At 46.2% G+C, this 18815-nt stretch overlaps 1 protein-coding gene across 1 annotated transcript in view; it reads right to left on the reverse strand.

The window, feature by feature from the left end:
* The window catches only part of LOC142279871 (uncharacterized), a 153098-nt gene that overhangs the window by 106630 nt on the left and 27653 nt on the right, over positions 1–18815 (reverse strand). The gene's annotated exons all lie outside the window — the stretch shown is intronic.

An 18815-nucleotide genomic window follows, 5' to 3' on the forward strand; every position in this document is an offset into this window, starting at 1 on the left:
TGTCTGCTGAGCTGTGTATCTAATCCACTCCTGTGTGATACTGTCTGCTGAGCTGTGTATCTAATCCTCTCCTGTGTAATACTGTCTGCTGAGCTGTGTATCTAATCCTGTCCTGTGTGATACTGTCTGCTGAGCCGTGTATCTAATCCTCTCCTGTGTGATACTGTCTGCTGAGCTGTGTATCTAATCCTAGCCTGTGTGATAGTCTGCTGAGCTGTGTATCTAATCCTCTCCTGTGTGATATAGTCTTCTGAGCTGTGTATCTCATCCTCTCCTGTGTGATACTGTCTGCTGGGCTGTGTATCTAATCCTCTCCTGTGTGATACTGTCTGCTGAGCTGTGTCTAATCCTCTCCTGTGTGATACTGTCTGCTGAGCTGTGTATCTAATCCTCTCCTGTGTGATACTGTCTGCTGAGCAGTGTATCTAATCCTCTCCTGTGTGATACTGTCTGCTGAGCAGTGTATCTAATCCTCTCCTGTGTGATGCTGCCTGCTGAGCTGTGTATCTAATCCTCTCCTGTGTGATGCTGCCTGCTGAGCTGTGTATCTAATCCTCTCCTGTGTGATACTGTCTGCTGAGCAGTGTATCTAATCCTCTCCTGTGTGATACTGTCTGCTGAGCAGTGTATCTAATCCTCTCCTGTGTGATACTGTCTGCTGAGCTGTGTATCTAATCCTGTCCTGTGTGATACTGTCTGCTGAGCTGTGTATCTAATCCACTCCTGTGTGATACTGTCTGCTGAGCTGTGTATCTAATCCTCTCCTGTGTAATACTGTCTGCTGAGCTGTGTATCTAATCCTGTCCTGTGTGATACTGTCTGCTGAGCCGTGTATCTAATCCTCTCCTGTGTGATACTGTCTGCTGAGCTGTGTATCTAATCCTAGCCTGTGTGATAGTCTGCTGAGCTGTGTATCTAATCCTCTCCTGTGTGATACTGTCTGCTGAGCTGTGTATCTAATCCTCTCCTGTGTGATACTGTCTGCTGAGCTGTGTATCTAATCCTCTCCTGTGTGATACTGTCTGCTGAGCTGTGTATCTAATCCTCTCCTGTGTGATACTGTGTGCTGAGCTGTGCATCTAATCCTGTCCTGTGTGATACTGTCTGCTGAGCTCTGTATCTAATCCTGTCCTGTGTGATACTGTCTGCTGAGCTCTGTATCTAATCCTGTCCTGTGTGATACTGTCTGCTGAGCTCTGTATCTAATCCTGTCCTGTGTAATACTGTCTGCTGAGCTGTGTATCTAATCCTCTCCTGTGTAATACTGTCTGCTGAGCTGTGTATCTAATCCTCTCCTGTGTGATACTGTCTGCTGAGCTGTGTATCTAATCCTCTCCTGTGTGATACTGTCTGCTGAGCAGTGTATCTAATCCTCTCCTGTGTGATACTGTCTGCTGAGCAGTGTATCTAATCCTCTCCTGTGTGATGCTGCCTGCTGAGCTGTGTATCTAATCCTCTCCTGTGTGATACTGTCTGCTGAGCTGTGTATCTAATCCTCTCCTGTGTGATACTGTGTGCTGAGCTGTGTATCTAATCCTCTCCTGTGTGATACTGTCTGCTGAGCAGTGTATCTAATCCTCTCCTGTGATGAGCAGTGTATCTAATCCTCTCCTGTGTGATGCTGCCTGCTGAGCAGTGTATCTAATCCTCTCCTGTGTGATGCTGCCTGCTGAGCTGTGTATCTAATCCTCTCCTGTGTGATGCTGCCTGCTGAGCTGTGTATCTAATCCTCTCCTGTGTGATACTGTCTGCTGAGCTGTGTATCTAATCCTCTCCTGTGTGATACTGTGTGCTGAGCTGTGTATCTAATCCTCTCCTGTGTGATACTGTCTGCTGAGCAGTGTATCTAATCCTCTCCTGTGTGCTGAGCAGTGTATCTAATCCTCTCCTGTGTGATGCTGCCTGCTGAGCAGTGTATCTAATCCTCTCCTGTGTGATGCTGCCTGCTGAGCTGTGTATCTAATCCTCTCCTGTGTGATACTGTCTGCTGAGCAGTGTATCTAATCCTCTCCTGTGTGATACTGTCTGCTGAGCAGTGTATCTAATCCTCTCCTGTGTGCTGAGCAGTGTATCTAATCCTCTCCTGTGTGATACTGTCTGCTGAGCTGTGTATCTAATCCTCTCCTGTGTGATACTGTCTGCTGAGCTGTGTATCTAATCCTCTCCTGTGTGATACTGTCTGCTGAGCAGTGTATCTAATCCTCTCCTGTGTGCTGAGCAGTGTATCTAATCCTCTCCTGTGTGATGCTGCCTGCTGAGCAGTGTATCTAATCCTCTCCTGTGTGATGCTGCCTGCTGAGCTGTGTATCTAATCCTCTCCTGTGTGATACTGTCTGCTGAGCAGTGTATCTAATCCACTCCTGTGTGATACTGTCTGCTGAGCTGTGTATCTAATCCTCTCCTGTGTAATACTGTCTGCTGAGCTGTGTATCTAATCCTGTCCTGTGTGATACTGTCTGCTGAGCTGTGCATCTAATTCTCTCCTGTGTGATACTGTCTGCTGAGCTGTGTATCTAATCCTAGCCTGTGTGATACAGTCTGCTGAGCTGTGTATCTAATCCTCTCCTGTGTGATACTGTCTGCTGAGCTGTGTATCTAATCCTCTCCTGTGTGATACTGTCTGCTGAGCTGTGTATCTAATCCTCTCCTGTGTGATACTGTCTGCTGAGCTGTGTATCTAATCCTCTCCTGTGTGATACTGTGTGCTGAGCTGTGCATCTAATCCTGTCCTGTGTGATACTGTCTGCTGAGCTCTGTATCTAATCCTGTCCTGTGTGATACTGTCTGCTGAGCTCTGTATCCAATCCTGTCCTGTGTGATACTGTCTGCTGAGCTCTGTATCTAATCCTGTCCTGTGTGATACTGTCTGCTGAGCTGTGTATCTAATCCTCTCCTGTGTAATACTGTCTGCTGAGCTGTGTATCTAATCCTGTCCTGTGTGATACTGTCTGCTGAGCTCTGTATCTAATCCTGTCCTGTGTGATACTGTCTGCTGAGCTGTGTATCTAATCCTCTCCTGTGTAATACTGTCTGCTGAGCTGTGTATCTAATCCTCTCCTGTGTGATTCTGTCTGCTGAGCAGTGTATCTAATCCTCTCCTGTGTGATACTGTGTGCTGAGCTGTGTATCTAATCCTCTCCTGTGTGATACTGTCTGCTGAGCTGTATATCTAATCCTCTCCTGTGTAATGCTGTCTGCTGAGCTGTGTATCTAATCCTCTCCTGTGTAATACTGTCTGCTGAGCTGTGTATCTAATCCTCTCCTGTGTGATACTGTCTGCTGAGCAGTGTATCTAATCCTCTCCTGTGTGATACTGTGTGCTGAGCTGTGTATCTAATTCTCTCCTGTGTGATACTGTCTGCTGAGCTGTATATCTAATCCTCTCCTGTGTAATACTGTCTGCTGAGCTGTGTATCTAATCCTCTCCTGTGTGATACTGTCTGCTGAGCAGTGTATCTAATCCTCTCCTGTGTGACACTGTCTGCTGAGCAGTGTATCTAATCCTCTCCTGTGTGATACTGTCTGCTGAGCTGTGTATCTAATCCTCTCCTGTGTGATACTGTCTGCTGAGCAGTGTATCTAATCCTCTCCTGTGTGACACTGTCTGCTGAGCAGTGTATCTAATCCTCTCCTGTGTGATACTGTCTGCTGAGCTGTGTATCTAATCCTCTCCTGTGTTACTGTCTGCTGAGCTGTGTATCTAATCCTCTCCTGTGTGATACTGTCTGCTGAGCTGTGTATCTAATCCTCTCCTGTGTGATACGGTCTGCTGAGCTGTGTATCTAATCCTCCTGTGTGATACTGTCTGCTGAGCAGTGTATCTAATCCTCTCCTGTGTGATGCTGTCTGCTGAGCTGTGTATCTAATCCTCTCCTGTGTGATACTGTTTGCTGAGCTGTGTATCTAATCCTCTCCTGTGTGATACTGTGTGCTGAGCTGTGTATCTAATCCTCTCATGTGTGATACTGTTTGCTGAGCTGTGTATCTAATCCTCTCCTGTGTAATACTGTGTGCTGAGCTGTGTATCTAATCCTCTCCTGTGTGATACTGTTTGCTGAGCTGTGTATCTAATCCTCTCCTGTGTGATACTGTCTGTTGGGCTGTGTATCTAATCCTCTCCTGTGTGATACTGTCTGCTGAGCAGTGTATCTAATCCTCTCCTGTGTGATACTGTCTGCTGGGCTGTGTATCTAATCCTCTCCTGTGTGATACTGTGTGCTGCGCTGTGTATGTAATCCTATCCTGTGTGATACTGTCTGCTGGGCTGTGTATCTAATCCTCTCCTGTGTGATACTGTCTGCTGAGCTGTGTATCTAAGCCTCTCCTGTGTGATACTGTCTGCTGAGGTGTGTATCTAATCCTCTCCTGTGTGATACTGTCTGCTGAGCAGTGTATCTAATCCTCTGCTGTGTGATACTGTCTGCTGAGCAGTGTATCTAATCCTCTCTTGTGTGATACTGTCTGCTGAGCTGTGTATCTAATCCTCTCCTGTGTGATACTGTCTGCTGAGCTGTGTATCTAATCCTCTCCTGTGTGATACTGTGTGCTGAGCTGTGTATCTAATCCTCTCCTGTGTGATACTGTGTGCTGAGCTGTGTATCTAATCCTATCCTGTGTGATACTGTGTGCTGAGCTGTGTATCTAATCCTCTCCTGTGTGATACTGTCTGCTGAGCTGTGTATCTAATCCTCTCCTGTGTGATACTGTGTGCTGAGCTGTGTATCTAATCCTCTCCTATGTAATACTGTCTGCTGAGCTGTGTATCTAATCCTGTCCTGTGTGATACTGTCTGCTGAGCTGTGTATCTAATCCTCTCCTCTGTGATACTGTCTGCTGAGCTGTGTATCTAATCCTAGCCTGTGTGATACAGTCTGCTGAGCTGTGTATCTAATCCTCTCCTGTGTAATACTGTGTGCTGAGCTGTGTATCTAATCCTCTCCTGTGTGATACTGTTTGCTGAGCTGTGTATCTAATCCTCTCCTGTGTGATACTGTCTGTTGGGCTGTGTATCTAATCCTCTCCTGTGTGATACTGTCTGCTGAGCAGTGTATCTAATCCTCTCCTGTGTGATACTGTCTGCTGGGCTGTGTATCTAATCCTCTCCTGTGTGATACTGTGTGCTGCGCTGTGTATGTAATCCTATCCTGTGTGATACTGTCTGCTGGGCTGTGTATCTAATCCTCTCCTGTGTGATACTGTCTGCTGAGCTGTGTATCTAAGCCTCTCCTGTGTGATACTGTCTGCTGAGGTGTGTATCTAATCCTCTCCTGTGTGATACTGTCTGCTGAGCAGTGTATCTAATCCTCTGCTGTGTGATACTGTCTGCTGAGCAGTGTATCTAATCCTCTCTTGTGTGATACTGTCTGCTGAGCTGTGTATCTAATCCTCTCCTGTGTGATACTGTCTGCTGAGCTGTGTATCTAATCCTCTCCTGTGTGATACTGTGTGCTGAGCTGTGTATCTAATCCTCTCCTGTGTGATACTGTGTGCTGAGCTGTGTATCTAATCCTATCCTGTGTGATACTGTGTGCTGAGCTGTGTATCTAATCCTCTCCTGTGTGATACTGTCTGCTGAGCTGTGTATCTAATCCTCTCCTGTGTGATACTGTGTGCTGAGCTGTGTATCTAATCCTCTCCTATGTAATACTGTCTGCTGAGCTGTGTATCTAATCCTGTCCTGTGTGATACTGTCTGCTGAGCTGTGTATCTAATCCTCTCCTCTGTGATACTGTCTGCTGAGCTATGTATCTAATCCTAGCCTGTGTGATACAGTCTGCTGAGCTGTGTATCTAATCCTCTCCTGTGTGATACTGTCTGCTGAGCTGTGTATCTAATCCTCTCCTGTGTGATACTGTCTGCTGAGCTGTGTATCTAATCCTCTCCTGTGTGATACTGTCTGCTGAGCCGTGTATCTAATCCTCTCCTGTGTGCTGAGCTGTGTATCTAATCCTCTCCTGTGTGATACTGTCTGCTGAGCTGTGTATCTAATCCTCTCCTGTGTGATACTGTCTGCTGAGCTGTGTATCTAATCCTCTCCTGTGTGATACTGTCTGCTGAGCTGTGTATCTAATCCTCTCCTGTGTGATACTGTGTGCTGAGCTGTGCATCTAATCCTGTCCTGTGTGATACTGTCTGCTGAGCTCTGTATCTAATCCTGTCCTGTGTGATACTGTCTGCTGAGCTCTGTATCTAATCCTGTCCTGTGTGATACTGTCTGCTGAGCTGTGTATCTAATCCTCTCCTGTGTAATACTGTCTGCTGAGCTGTGTATCTAATCCTCTCCTGTGTGATTCTGTCTGCTGAGCAGTGTATCTAATCCTCTCCTGTGTGATACTGTCTGCTGAGCTCTGTATCTAATCCTGTCCTGTGTGATACTGTCTGCTGAGCTCTGTATCTAATCCTGTCCTGTGTGATACTGTCTGCTGAGCTCTGTATCTAATCCTGTCCTGTGTGATACTGTCTGCTGAGCTGTGTATCTAATCCTCTCCTGTGTAATACTGTCTGCTGAGCTGTGTATCTAATCCTCTCCTGTGTGATTCTGTCTGCTGAGCAGTGTATCTAATCCTCTCCTGTGTGATACTGTCTGCTGAGCTCTGTATCTAATCCTGTCCTGTGTGATACTGTCTGCTGAGCTCTGTATCTAATCCTGTCCTGTGTGATACTGTCTGCTGAGCTGTGTATCTAATCCTCTCCTGTGTAATACTGTCTGCTGAGCTGTGTATCTAATCCTCTCCTGTGTGATTCTGTCTGCTGAGCAGTGTATCTAATCCTCTCCTGTGTGATACTGTGTGCTGAGCTGTGTATCTAATCCTCTCCTGTGTGATACTGTCTGCTGAGCTGTATATCTAATCCTCTCCTGTGTAATGCTGTCTGCTGAGCTGTGTATCTAATCCTCTCCTGTGTAATACTGTCTGCTGAGCTGTGTATCTAATCCTCTCCTGTGTGATACTGTCTGCTGAGCAGTGTATCTAATCCTCTCCTGTGTGATACTGTGTGCTGAGCAGTGTATCTAATCCTCTCCTGTGTGATACTGTCTGCTGAGCTGTATATCTAATCCTCTCCTGTGTAATACTGTCTGCTGAGCTGTGTATCTAATCCTCTCCTGTGTGATACTGTCTGCTGAGCAGTGTATCTAATCCTCTCCTGTGTGACACTGTCTGCTGAGCAGTGTATCTAATCCTCTCCTGTGTGATACTGTCTGCTGAGCTGTGTATCTAATCCTCTCCTGTGTGATACTGTGTGCTGCGCTGTGTATCTAATCCTCTCCTGTGTGATACTGTCTGCTGGGCTGTGTATCTAATCCTCTCCTGTGTGATACTGTCTGCTGAGCTGTGCATCTAATCCTCTCCTGTGTGATACTGTCTGCTGAGCTGTGTATCTAATCCTCTCCTGTGTGATACTGTCTGCTGAGGCGTGTATCTAAGCCTCTACTGTGTAATACAGTCTGCTGAGCTGTGTATCTAATCCTCTCATGTGTGATACTGTCTACTGAGCTGTGTATCTAAGCCTCTCCTGTGTGATACTGTCTGCTGAGGTGTGTATCTAATCCTCTCCTGTGTGATACTGTCTGCTGAGCAGTGTATCTAATCCTCTGCTGTGTGATACTGTCTGCTGAGCAGTGTATCTAATCCTCTCTTGTGTGATACTGTCTGCTGAGCTGTGTATCTAATCCTCTCCTGTGTGATACTGTCTGCTGAGCTGTGTATCTAATCCTCTCCTGTGTGATACTGTGTGCTGAGCTGTGTATCTAATCCTCTCCTGTGTGATACTGTGTGCTGAGCTGTGTATCTAATCCTATCCTGTGTGATACTGTGTGCTGAGCTGTGTATCTAATCCTCTCCTGTGTGATACTGTCTGCTGAGCTGTGTATCTAATCCTCTCCTGTGTGATACTGTGTGTTGAGCTGTGTATCTAATCCTCTCCTATGTAATACTGTCTGCTGAGCTGTGTATCTAATCCTGTCCTGTGTGATACTGTCTGCTGAGCTGTGTATCTAATCCTCTCCTCTGTGATACTGTCTGCTGAGCTGTGTATCTAATCCTAGCCTGTGTGATACAGTCTGCTGAGCTGTGTATCTAATCCTCTCCTGTGTAATACTGTGTGCTGAGCTGTGTATCTAATCCTCTCCTGTGTGATATTGTTTGCTGAGCTGTGTATCTAATCCTCTCCTGTGTGATACTGTCTGTTGGGCTGTGTATCTAATCCTCTCCTGTGTGATACTGTCTGCTGAGCAGTGTATCTAATCCTCTCCTGTGTGATACTGTCTGCTGGGCTGTGTATCTAATCCTCTCCTGTGTGATACTGTGTGCTGCGCTGTGTATGTAATCCTATCCTGTGTGATACTGTCTGCTGGGCTGTGTATCTAATCCTCTCCTGTGTGATACTGTCTGCTGAGCTGTGTATCTAAGTCTCTCCTGTGTGATACTGTCTGCTGAGGTGTGTATCTAATCCTCTCCTGTGTGATACTGTCTGCTGAGCAGTGTATCTAATCCTCTGCTGTGTGATACTGTCTGCTGAGCAGTGTATCTAATCCTCTCTTGTGTGATACTGTCTGCTGAGCTGTGTATCTAATCCTCTGCTGTGTGATACTGTGTGCTGAGCTGTGTATCTAATCCTCTCCTGTGTGATACTGTGTGCTGAGCTGTGTATCTAATCCTATCCTGTGTGATACTGTGTGCTGAGCTGTGTATCTAATCCTCTCCTGTGTGATACTGTCTGCTGAGCTGTGTATCTAATCCTCTCCTGTGTGATACTGTGTGCTGAGCTGTGTATCTAATCCTCTCCTATGTAATACTGTCTGCTGAGCTGTGTAGCTAATCCTGTCCTGTGTGATACTGTCTGCTGAGCTGTGTATCTAATCCTCTCCTCTGTGATACTGTCTGCTGAGCTGTGTATCTAATCCTAGCCTGTGTGATACAGTCTGCTGAGCTGTGTATCTAATCCTCTCCTGTGTGATACTGTCTGCTGAGCTGTGTATCTAATCCTCTCCTGTGTGATACTGTCTGCTGAGCTGTGTATCTAATCCTCTCCTGTGTGATACTGTCTGCTGAGCCGTGTATCTAATCCTCTCCTGTGTGCTGAGCTGTGTATCTAATCCTCTCCTGTGTGATACTGTCTGCTGAGCTGTGTATCTAATCCTCTCCTGTGTGATACTGTGTGCTGAGCTGTGCATCTAATCCTGTCCTGTGTGATACTGTCTGCTGAGCTCTGTATCTAATCCTGTCCTGTGTGATACTGTCTGCTGAGCTCTGTATCTAATCCTGTCCTGTGTGATACTGTCTGCTGAGCTCTGTATCTAATCCTGTCCTGTGTAATGCTGTCTGCTGAGCTGTGTATCTAATCCTCTCCTGTGTAATACTGTCTGCTGAGCTGTGTATCTAAACCTCTCCTGTGTGATTCTGTCTGCTGAGCAGTGTATCTAATCCTCTCCTGTGTGATACTGTCTGCTGGGCTGTGTATCTAATCCTCTCCTGTGTGACACTGTCTGCTGAGCTGTGTATCTAATCCTATCCTGTGTGATACTGTGTGCTGAGCTGTGTATCTAATCCTCTCCTGTGTGATACTGTCTGCTGGGCTGTGTATCTAATCCTCTCCTGTGTGATACTGTCTGCTGAGCTGTGTATCTAATCCTATCCTGTGTGATACTGTGTGCTGAGCTGTGTATCTAATCCTCTCCTGTGTGATACTGTCTGCTGGGCTGTGTATCTAATCCTCTCCTGTGTGATACTGTCTGCTGAGCTGTGTATCTAATCCTCTCCTGTGTGATACTGTCTGCTGAGCTGTGTATCTAATCCTATCCTGTGTGATATTGTGTGCTGAGCTGTGTATCTAATCCTCTCCTGTGTGATACTGTCTGCTTGGCTGTGTATCTAATCCTCTCCTGTGTGATACTGTCTGCTGAGCTGTGTATCTAATCCTCTCCTGTGTGATAATGTCTGCTGAGCTGTGTATCTAATCCTCTCCTGTGTGATACTGTCTGCCGAGCCGTGTATCTAAGCCTCTCCTGTGTGATACAGTCTGCTGAGCTGTGTATCTAATCCTCTCATGTGTGATACTGTCTGCTGAGCCGTGTATCTAATCCTGTCCTGTGTGATACTGTCTGCTGAGCTGTGTATTTAATCCTCTCCTGTGTGATACTGTCTGCTGAGCTGTGTATCTAATCCTGTCCTGTGTGATACTGTCTGCTGAGCTGTGTATTTAATCCTCTCCTGTGTGATACTGTCTGCTGAGCTGTGTATCTAATCCTCTCCTGTGTAATACTGTCTACTGAGCTGTGTATCTAATCCTATCCTGTGTGATACTGTCTGCTGAGCTGTGTATCTAATCCTCTCCTGTGTGATACTGTGTGCTGAGCTGTGTATCTAATCCTATCCTGTGTGATACTGTCTGCTGAGCTGTGTATCTAATCCTATCCTGTGTGATACTGTGTGCTGAGCTGTGTATCTAAGCTTCTCCTGTGTGATACTGTCTGCTGAGCAGTGTATCTAATCCTCTGCTGTGTGATACTGTCTGCTGAGCTGTGTATCTAATCCTATCCTGTGTGCTGAGCTATGTATCTAATCCTATCCTGTGTGCTAAGCTGTGTATCTAATCCTGTCCTGTGTGATGCTGTGTGCTGAGCTGTGTATCTAATCCTCTCCTGTGTGATACTGTGTGCTGAGCTGTGTATCTAATCCTCTCCTGTGTGATACTGTTTGCTGAGCTGTGTATCTAATCCTCTCCTGTGTGATACTGTGTGCTGAGCTGTGTATCTAATCCTCTCCTGTGTGATACTGTCTGCTGAGCTGTGTATCTAATCCTCTCCTGTGTGATACTGTCTACTATGCAGTGTATCTAATCCTCTCCTGTGTGATACTGTCTGCTGGGCTGTGTATCTAATCCTCTCCTGTGTGATACTGTCTGCTGAGCAGTGTATCTAATCCTCTCCTGTGTGATACTGTCTGCTGGGCTGTGTATCTAATCCTCTCCTGTGTGATACTGTGTGCTGCGCTGTGTATCTAATCCTCTCCTGTGTGATACTGTCTGCTGGGCTGTGTATCTAATCCTCTCCTGTGTGATACTGTCTGCTGAGCTGTGTATCTAATCCTCTCCTGTGTGATACTGTCTGCTGAGCTGTGTATCTAATCCTCTCCTGTGTGATACTGTCTGCTGAGCCGTGTATCTAAGCCTCTACTGTGTGATACAGTCTGCTGAGCTGTGTATCTAATCCTCTCATGTGTGATACTGTCTGCTGAGCTGTGTATCTAAGCCTCTCCTGTGTGATACTGTCTGCTGAGATGTGTATCTAATCCTCTCCTGTGTGATACTGTCTGCTGAGCAGTGTATCTAATCCTCTGCTGTGTGATACTGTCTGCTGAGCAGTGTATCTAATCCTCTCTTGTGTGATACTGTCTGCTGAGCTGTGTATCTAATCCTCTCCTGTGTGATACTGTCTGCTGAGCTGTGTATCTAATCCTCTCCTGTGTGATACTGTGTGCTGAGCTGTGTATCTAATCCTCTCCTGTGTGATACTGTGTGCTGAGCTGTGTATCTAATCCTATCCTGTGTGATACTGTGTGCTGAGCTGTGTATCTAATCCTCTCCTGTGTGATACTGTCTGCTGAGCTGTGTATCTAATCCTCTCCTGTGTGATACTGTGTGCTGAGCTGTGTATCTAATCCTCTCCTATGTAATACTGTCTGCTGAGCTGTGTATCTAATCCTGTCCTGTGTGATACTGTCTGCTGAGCTGTGTATCTAATCCTCTCCTCTGTGATACTGTCTGCTGAGCTGTGTATCTAATCTTAGCCTGTGTGATACAGTCTGCTGAGCTGTGTATCTAATCCTCTCCTGTGTAATACTGTGTGCTGAGCTGTGTATCTAATCCTCTCCTGTGTGATATTGTTTGCTGAGCTGTGTATCTAATCCTCTCCTGTGTGATACTGTCTGTTGGGCTGTGTATCTAATCCTCTCCTGTGTGATACTGTCTGCTGAGCAGTGTATCTAATCCTCTCCTGTGTGATACTGTCTGCTGGGCTGTGTATCTAATCCTCTCCTGTGTGATACTGTGTGCTGCGCTGTGTATGTAATCCTATCCTGTGTGATACTGTCTGCTGGGCTGTGTATCTAATCCTCTCCTGTGTGATACTGTCTGCTGAGCTGTGTATCTAAGTCTCTCCTGTGTGATACTGTCTGCTGAGGTGTGTATCTAATCCTCTCCTGTGTGATACTGTCTGCTGAGCAGTGTATCTAATCCTCTGCTGTGTGATACTGTCTGCTGAGCAGTGTATCTAATCCTCTCTTGTGTGATACTGTCTGCTGAGCTGTGTATCTAATCCTCTGCTGTGTGATACTGTGTGCTGAGCTGTGTATCTAATCCTCTCCTGTGTGATACTGTGTGCTGAGCTGTGTATCTAATCCTATCCTGTGTGATACTGTGTGCTGAGCTGTGTATCTAATCCTCTCCTGTGTGATACTGTCTGCTGAGCTGTGTATCTAATCCTCTCCTGTGTGATACTGTGTGCTGAGCTGTGTATCTAATCCTCTCCTATGTAATACTGTCTGCTGAGCTGTGTATCTAATCCTGTCCTGTGTGATACTGTCTGCTGAGCTGTGTATCTAATCCTCTCCTCTGTGATACTGTCTGCTGAGCTGTGTATCTAATCCTAGCCTGTGTGATACAGTCTGCTGAGCTGTGTATCTAATCCTCTCCTGTGTGATACTGTCTGCTGAGCTGTGTATCTAATCCTCTCCTGTGTGATACTGTCTGCTGAGCTGTGTATCTAATCCTCTCCTGTGTGATACTGTCTGCTGAGCCGTGTATCTAATCCTCTCCTGTGTGCTGAGCTGTGTATCTAATCCTCTCCTGTGTGATACTGTCTGCTGAGCTGTGTATCTAATCCTCTCCTGTGTGATACTGTGTGCTGAGCTGTGCATCTAATCCTGTCCTGTGTGATACTGTCTGCTGAGCTCTGTATCTAATCCTGTCCTGTGTGATACTGTCTGCTGAGCTCTGTATCTAATCCTGTCCTGTGTGATACTGTCTGCTGAGCTCTGTATCTAATCCTGTCCTGTGTAATGCTGTCTGCTGAGCTGTGTATCTAATCCTCTCCTGTGTGATACTGTCTGCTGAGCTGTGTATCTAATCCTCTCCTGTGTGATACTGTGTGCTGAGCTGTGTATCTAATCCTCTCCTATGTAATACTGTCTGCTGAGCTGTGTATCTAATCCTGTCCTGTGTGATACTGTCTGCTGAGCTGTGTATCTAATCCTCTCCTCTGTGATACTGTCTGCTGAGCTGTGTATCTAATCTTAGCCTGTGTGATACTGTCTGCTGAGCTGTGTATCTAATCCTCTCCTGTGTGATACTGTCTGCTGAGCTGTGTATCTAATCCTCTCCTGTGTAATACTGTGTGCTGAGCTGTGTATCTAATCCTCTCCTGTGTGATATTGTTTGCTGAGCTGTGTATCTAATCCTCTCCTGTGTGATACTGTCTGTTGGGCTGTGTATCTAATCCTCTCCTGTGTGATACTGTCTGCTGAGCAGTGTATCTAATCCTCTCCTGTGTGATACTGTCTGCTGGGCTGTGTATCTAATCCTCTCCTGTGTGATACTGTGTGCTGCGCTGTGTATGTAATCCTATCCTGTGTGATACTGTCTGCTGGGCTGTGTATCTAATCCTCTCCTGTGTGATACTGTCTGCTGAGCTGTGTATCTAAGTCTCTCCTGTGTGATACTGTCTGCTGAGGTGTGTATCTAATCCTCTCCTGTGTGATACTGTCTGCTGAGCAGTGTATCTAATCCTCTGCTGTGTGATACTGTCTGCTGAGCAGTGTATCTAATCCTCTCTTGTGTGATACTGTCTGCTGAGCTGTGTATCTAATCCTCTGCTGTGTGATACTGTGTGCTGAGCTGTGTATCTAATCCTCTCCTGTGTGATACTGTGTGCTGAGCTGTGCATCTAATCCTATCCTGTGTGATACTGTGTGCTGAGCTGTGTATCTAATCCTCTCCTGTGTGATACTGTCTGCTGAGCTGTGTATCTAATCCTCTCCTGTGTGATACTGTGTGCTGAGCTGTGTATCTAATCCTCTCCTATGTAATACTGTCTGCTGAGCTGTGTATCTAATCCTGTCCTGTGTGATACTGTCTGCTGAGCTGTGTATCTAATCCTCTCCTCTGTGATACTGTCTGCTGAGCTGTGTATCTAATCCTAGCCTGTGTGATACAGTCTGCTGAGCTGTGTATCTAATCCTCTCCTGTGTGATACTGTCTGCTGAGCTGTGTATCTAATCCTCTCCTGTGTGATACTGTCTGCTGAGCTGTGTATCTAATCCTCTCCTGTGTGATACTGTCTGCTGAGCCGTGTATCTAATCCTCTCCTGTGTGCTGAGCTGTGTATCTAATCCTCTCCTGTGTGATACTGTCTGCTGAGCTGTGTATCTAATCCTCTCCTGTGTGATACTGTGTGCTGAGCTGTGCATCTAATCCTGTCCTGTGTGATACTGTCTGCTGAGCTCTGTATCTAATCCTGTCCTGTGTGATACTGTCTGCTGAGCTCTGTATCTAATCCTGTCCTGTGTGATACTGTCTGCTGAGCTCTGTATCTAATCCTGTCCTGTGTAATGCTGTCTGCTGAGCTGAGTATCTAATCCTCTCCTGTGTAATACTGTCTGCTGAGCTGTGTATCTAAACCTCTCCTGTGTGATTCTGTCTGCTGAGCAGTGTATCTAATCCTCTCCTGTGTGATACTGTCTGCTGGGCTGTGTATCTAATCCTCTCCTGTGTGATACTGTCTGCTGAGCTGTGTATCTAATCCTATCCTGTGTGATACTGTGTGCTGAGCTGTGTATCTAATCCTCTCCTGTGTGATACTGTCTGCTGGGCTGTGTATCTAATCCTCTCCTGTGTGATACTGTCTGCTGAGCTGTGTATCTAATCCTATCCTGTGTGATACTGTGTGCTGAGCTGTGTATCTAATCCTCTCCTGTGTGATACTGTCTGCTGGGCTGTGTATCTAATCCTCTCCTGTGTGATACTGTCTGCTGAGCTGTGTATCTAATCCTCTCCTGTGTGATACTGTCTGCTGAGCTGTGTATCTAATCCTATCCTGTGTGATACTGTGTGCTGAGCTGTGTATCTAATCCTCTCCTGTGTGATACTGTCTGCTGGGCTGTGTATCTAATCCTCTCCTGTGTGATACTGTCTGCTGAGCTGTGTATCTAATCCTCTCCTGTGTGATAATGTCTGCTGAGCTGTGTATCTAATCCTCTCCTGTGTGATACTGTCTGCCGAGCCGTGTATCTAAGCCTCTCCTGTGTGATACAGTCTGCTGAGCTGTGTATCTAATCCTCTCATGTGTGATACTGTCTGCTGAGCCGTGTATCTAATCCTGTCCTGTGTGATACTGTCTGCTGAGCTGTGTATTTAATCCTCTCCTGTGTGATACTGTCTGCTGAGCTGTGTATCTAATCCTGTCCTGTGTGATACTGTCTGCTGAGCTGTGTATTTAATCCTCTCCTGTGTGATACTGTCTGCTGAGCTGTGTATCTAATCCTCTCCTGTGTAATACTGTCTACTGAGCTGTGTATCTAATCCTATCCTGTGTGATACTGTCTGCTGAGCTGTGTATCTAATCCTCTCCTGTGTGATACTGTGTGCTGAGCTGTGTATCTAATCCTATCCTGTGTGATACTGTCTGCTGAGCTGTGTATCTAATCCTATCCTGTGTGATACTGTGTGCTGAGCTGTGTATCTAAGCTTCTCCTGTGTGATACTGTCTGCTGAGCAGTGTATCTAATCCTCTGCTGTGTGATACTGTCTGCTGAGCTGTGTATCTAATCCTATCCTGTGTGCTGAGCTATGTATCTAATCCTATCCTGTGTGCTAAGCTGTGTATCTAATCCTGTCCTGTGTGATGCTGTGTGCTGAGCTGTGTATCTAATCCTCTCCTGTGTGATACTGTGTGCTGAGCTGTGTATCTAATCCTCTCCTGTGTGATACTGTTTGCTGAGCTGTGTATCTAATCCTCTCCTGTGTGATACTGTGTGCTGAGCTGTGTATCTAATCCTCTCCTGTGTGATACTGTCTGCTGAGCTGTGTATCTAATCCTCTCCTGTGTGATACTGTCTGCTATGCAGTGTATCTAATCCTCTCCTGTGTGATACTGTCTGCTGGGCTGTGTATCTAATCCTCTCCTGTGTGATACTGTCTGCTGAGCAGTGTATCTAATCCTCTCCTGTGTGATACTGTCTGCTGAGCTGTGTATCTAATCCTCTCCTGTGTGATACTGTCTGCTGAGCTGTGTATCTAATCCTCTCCTGTGTGATACTGTGTGCTGCGCAGTGTATCTAATCCTCTCCTGTGTGATACTGTCTGCTGAGCTGTGTATCTAATCCTCTCCTGTGTGATACTGTGTGCTGCGCTGTGTATCTAATCCTCTCCTGTGTGATACTGTCTGCTGGGCTGTGTATCTAATCCTCTCCTGTGTGATACTGTCTGCTGAGCTGTGTATCTAATCCTCTCCTGTGTGATACTGTCTGCTGAGCTGTGTATCTAATCCTCTCCTGTGTGATACTGTCTGCTGAGCTGTGTATCTAATCCTCTCCTGTGTGATACTGTCTGCTGAGCCGTGTATCTAAGCCTCTACTGTGTGATACAGTCTGCTGAGCTGTGTATCTAATCCTCTCATGTGTGATACTGTCTGCTGAGCCGTGTATCTAATCCTGTCCTGTGTGATACTGTCTGCTGAGCCGTGTATCTAATCCTCTCCTGTGTGATACTGTTTGCTGAGCTGTGTATCTAATCCTCTCCTGTGTGATACTGTCTGCTGAGCTGTGTATCTAATCCTCTCCTGTGTGATACTGTGTGCTGAGCTGTGTATCTAATCCTCTCCTGTTTGATACTGTTTGCTGAGCTGTGTATCTAATCCTCTCCTGTGTGATACTGTCTGCTGGGCTGTGTATCTAATCCTCTCCTGTGTGATACTGTCTGCTGAGCAGTGTATCTAATCCTCTCCTGTGTGATACTGTCTGCTGGGCTGTGTATCTAATCCTCTCCTGTGTGATACTGTGTGCTGCGCTGTGTATGTAATCCTATCCTGTGTGATACTGTCTGCTGGGCTGTGTATCTAATCCTCTCCTGTGTGATACTGTCTGCTGAGCTGTGTATCTAAGCCTCTCCTGTGTGATACTGTCTGCTGAGCTGTGTATCTAATCCTCTCCTGTGTAATACTGTCTGCTGAGCTGTGTATCTAATCCTATCCTGTGTGATACTGTCTGCTGAGCTGTGTATCTAATCCTCTCCTGTGTGATACTGTGTGCTGAGCTGTGTATCTAATCCTATCCTGTGTGATATTGTCTGCTGAGCTGTGTATCTAATCCTCTCCTGTGTGATACTGTCTGCTGAGCTGTGTATCTAATCCTCTCCTGTGTGATACTGTCTGCTGAGCTGTGTATCTAATCCTCCTGTGTGATACTGTCTGCTGAGCAGTGTATCTAATCCTCTCCTGTGTGATGCTGTCTGCTGAGCTGTGTATCTAATCCTCTCCTGTGTGATACTGTTTGCTGAGCTGTGTATCTAATCCTCTCCCGTGTGATACTGTCTGCTGAGCTGTGTATCTAATCCTCTCCTGTGTGATACTGTGTGCTGAGCTGTGTATCTAATCCTCTCCTGTTTGATACTGTTTGCTGAGCTGTGTATCTAATCCTCTCCTGTGTGATACTGTCTGCTGGGCTGTGTATCTAATCCTCTCCTGTGTGATACTGTCTGCTGAGCAGTGTATCTAATCCTCTCCTGTGTGATACTGTCTGCTGGGCTGTGTATCTAATCCTCTCCTGTGTGATACTGTGTGCTGCGCTGTGTATGTAATCCTATCCTGTGTGATACTGTCTGCTGGGCTGTGTATCTAATCCTCTCCTGTGTGATACTGTCTGCTGAGCTGTGTATCTAAGCCTCTCCTGTGTGATACTGTCTGCTGAGCTGTGTATCTAATCCTCTCCTGTGTGATATTGTCTGCTGAGCAGTGTATCTAATCCTCTGCTGTGTGATACTGTCTGCTGAGCAGTGTATCTAATCCTCTCTTGTGTGATACTGTCTGCTGAGCAGTGTATCTAATCCTCTCCTATGTGATACTGTCTGCTGGGCTGTGTATCTAATCCTCTCCTGTGTGATACTGTCTGCTGAGCTGTGTATCTAATCCTATCCTGTGTGATACTGTCTGCTGAGCTTTGTATCTATTCATATCCTGTGTGATACTGTCTGCTGAGCTGTGTATCTAATCCTCTCCTGTGCGATACTGTGTGCTGAGCTGTGTATCTAATCCTCTCATGTGTGATACTGTCTGCTGAGCTGTGTATCTAATCCTCTCCTGTGTGATACTGTCTGCTGAGCTGTGTATCTAATCCTCTCCTGTGTGATACTGTCTGCTGAGCTGTGTATCTAATCCTCTCCTGTGTGATACTGTCTGCTGAGCCGTGTATCTAATCCTCTCCTGTGTGCTGAGCTGTGTATCTAATCCTCTCCTGTGTGATACTGTCTGCTGAGCTGTGTATCTAATCCTCTCCTGTGTGATACTGTGTGCTGAGCTGTGCATCTAATCCTGTCCTGTGTGATACTGTCTGCTGAGCTCTGTATCTAATCCTGTCCTGTGTGATACTGTCTGCTGAGCTCTGTATCTAATCCTGTCCTGTGTGATACTGTCTGCTGAGCTCTGTATCTAATCCTGTCCTGTGTAATGCTGTCTGCTGAGCTGTGTATCTAATCCTCTCCTGTGTAATACTGTCTGCTGAGCTGTGTATCTAAACCTCTCCTGTGTGATTCTGTCTGCTGAGCAGTGT

Source organism: Anomaloglossus baeobatrachus, unplaced genomic scaffold, assembly GCF_048569485.1.
Source record: "Anomaloglossus baeobatrachus isolate aAnoBae1 unplaced genomic scaffold, aAnoBae1.hap1 Scaffold_442, whole genome shotgun sequence".
Taxonomy (NCBI): domain Eukaryota; kingdom Metazoa; phylum Chordata; class Amphibia; order Anura; family Aromobatidae; genus Anomaloglossus; species Anomaloglossus baeobatrachus.